This window comes from Canis lupus, chromosome 20 (assembly GCF_048164855.1).
Source record: "Canis lupus baileyi chromosome 20, mCanLup2.hap1, whole genome shotgun sequence".
NCBI classification, from domain to species: domain Eukaryota; kingdom Metazoa; phylum Chordata; class Mammalia; order Carnivora; family Canidae; genus Canis; species Canis lupus.
In genome coordinates this window covers 7,910,493-7,913,480 of record NC_132857.1, presented here as the reverse complement: position 1 = coordinate 7,913,480, position 2,988 = coordinate 7,910,493, and the positions used below count along the sequence as shown (strand labels likewise).

The 2,988-nt window shown below is 34.3% G+C and overlaps 1 long non-coding RNA gene across 1 annotated transcript; it reads right to left on the bottom strand.

Annotated features, from left to right (window-relative positions):
* Window positions 1-324: 324 nt before the first annotated feature.
* LOC140612034 (uncharacterized) lies at window positions 325-2,085 on the bottom strand. The gene is made up of 2 exons (XR_012013360.1): window positions 1,730-2,085; window positions 325-503 (listed from the first exon to the last, which is right to left on the bottom strand). It is a non-coding gene; the product is annotated as an uncharacterized lncRNA (long non-coding RNA).
* Between the last annotated feature and the right edge of the window lie 903 nt (window positions 2,086-2,988).

Sequence of the window (2,988 nt, the reverse complement as noted above, 5' to 3'; positions counted from 1 at the left end):
TGTCACAAACTAGACTTGATATTTGCAACACTTGTCAAATGATTTCCACGGCTGATCTCAAATCCATGAGGCAGCACTCTATGTGCTCCCTGACTAAATCAGATCCTGGGATAAGCAAGACAAAATATTCACAAACTGCAATGCAATCATATGCAAGAGTAGTAAAATAGAAGTTTCTCAATACAAAAGTTACTATGTGAAAGGAACATTCAATGAGATAAAAATGAATAAGTGATTGAATAAAGCCAACAGATAAAGAGCAGGTTGTTGTTACTGCCTTTAGTAGTATTGGTATAGTTTTTAGGTACTAAAAGAAAATTGAAATTTATTTATTTTATTTTATTTTTTTTAGAAAATTGAAATTTAAAAATAACCCATTTCCATTGACACCTTCTAGATCGGCTTCTTTGAAACATCTTGATCTCGAGAGCTCTCTTCTCTCATAAAACTATTGAGGAACCAAGGAATTTTCTTTATGCAGCTAATATTTCCTGTACTGGTAACTAAAATAGGAGAAATAAAATCACTTAGTTAGTAATTAATAGCATTAAAAATGATAATAATAAACCTACTACGAGTTAATGAAAAATAACTGTAATACCCTAGACAATAAAAAAGATGAGAAGAAAGATATGGCCTTATGGTTTTGCACATCTTTAATGACTAGCTTAAGAGAAGACAGCTGAATGCTCAACTTTACATTTGCATTCAAACCACTGTGATACTACCACGTAGGATGTAGCATCTGGAAATAGATGGTAGTAAGAGAATGAGAGTGAAAAAGGCAAATAGTATCATGGTATTATTATGGAAATAATAGTTTTGGCCACACTGAATCACAAAAGGTTTGAGAACCTCACAGGTCCCAGAAAATCCAGTAAGAACCAGGATTAAGAAACACATATAACATATAAAGGCCTTCAAGCCAAAAGAGAGTGTTCCAGATGCGTTAACCCAGTTCAGTCTGTATAATACATGCTGTGTTATTCATACTTGATTTTTATGTATGAAATTAAAGTTATATTCATCAATATGTCAGTATCTATTATATATATTAGCTATATAACCAGTTACAACTGAATAGACAAAAATATAATGCTGCAAATATTTTCAGTTAGGGATCCCTGGGTGGCTCAGCTGTTTAGTGCCTGTCCTTGGCCCAGGGCATAATCCTGGAGTTCCAAGATCGAGGCCCACAGGGGGCTCCCTGCATGGAGCCTGATTCTCTCTCTGACTGCGTCTCGGCCTCTCTCTCTCTGTCTCTCATAAATAAATAAAATCTTTTAAAAATATATTGTAAGTTGAACAATGATGGAAAATAATGCATTTATACAATTAAATAATATATTTAATTGTATGATATTATAATTAATGTATTTAATTGTATGATATTATTGAAAACCAAGAAGTTATTAAGTGTAACATTATAATATTTACCTAAATTAGAAAATAGAGCCTTACACTTTTGGTTTCAAAAATTGATACAACAGTTTACAAGATACCATCTGGATTACAAAGCATCCCCTCTAGTTTACTGCCTTAGTTTAAGACACAAATCCTGTTTCTTATTTTTTTTTGTAACACTAGGTGATATTAATGTCTTTTTTTTTTAATTTATTTTTTATTGGTGTTCAATTTACCAACCTCACACCAGTGAGAATGGGGAACATTAACAAGGCAGGAAACTACAAATGTTGGAGAGGATGCGGAGAAAAGGGAACCCTCTTACACTGTTGGTGGGAATGTGAACTGGTGCAGCCACTCTGGAAAACTGTGTGGAGGTTCCTCAAAGAGTTAAAAATAAACCTGCCCTATGACCCAGCAATTGCACTGTTGGGGATTTACCCCAAAGATACAGATGCAATATTAATGTCTTTTATACTCCTTCCTTGGTATAACATTGAAGATGAGTTTGTAAAACTCTCAGATGTAATAATCTATGGTAAAACAGCATCATAGAGCATTTGGAATCCTACTACTCACAATGCTAAGTTCTAATGAACCATAGGCACCACATAAGTGCTGATTCACATTATTTTCACTGCCTGCTAGCTTGCCAAAAAGCAAAGGAAATTTGCCATCAGGTTTTAAATGGGATGAATTAATTCTTCAGTGAAGAATACAACTAGAAAATAGCATGCCTTATTAAATGATTTGCGTAGAAATCCCATAGGATAATCCTTATATTAAAACTGTGCAATAATGCCATGCTCATCAGATCAGAGAATGATGTTTCATAAAATAAATAATTAGTGAATAAAGTAGTGAGCAGAAGAAAAACAAATACGAATTTGTTGACTAGATCTGGAACAAGTTGATGATTAAGTGAGAACTGAACCAGTGTCAGGAACAAATATGAAGCAGTTCTTTGGATGGCATCTGGAAGAGAGTAAACTGTGCTAAACTAAGAAAGACTGATGGACGGTAAGAGCTTTTCTAGCCAGCCACAGCCCACAGAAGCCTCCCGAATGGAAGGCTCACCTAAGAGATGAGATCTTGCTCTCTGATGTGAACCAAAACTCACAGTGAGAACCAGTTAATTTTTAAATATTAAATCTCTTTCCCTGTTATCTAATCTTTAACTATGGATTTGTTCCTTTGGGATGGACATCACAGGTTAATAGAGCAAAATGCCACGATGATACATGATTTTTTCCCACACACACACACACACAAAAAAAAAAAAACTAAATTGACTAATCAATACATTCATTGCCTTTAAAATTTTTTAGAAGTTAGGAGAGCCTGGGGGCCCAGCCAGTTAAGCATCTGCCTTTGCCTCAGATCATGATCCTGGAGTCCCAGGATCGAGCCCCACATCTGACCTGTCTCTCCCTCTGATCATCCTCCTTCCTGTGCTCTCTCTCTCTCTTTCACACTCTCTCATGTAAATAAAAAAAAAAAAAAAATCTTTAAAAAAATTAAAAATAAAATATTTAAAAAATAAAACTTTCAGAAGTTAAGTTTTAAAATAGATGAAGTGAAAAA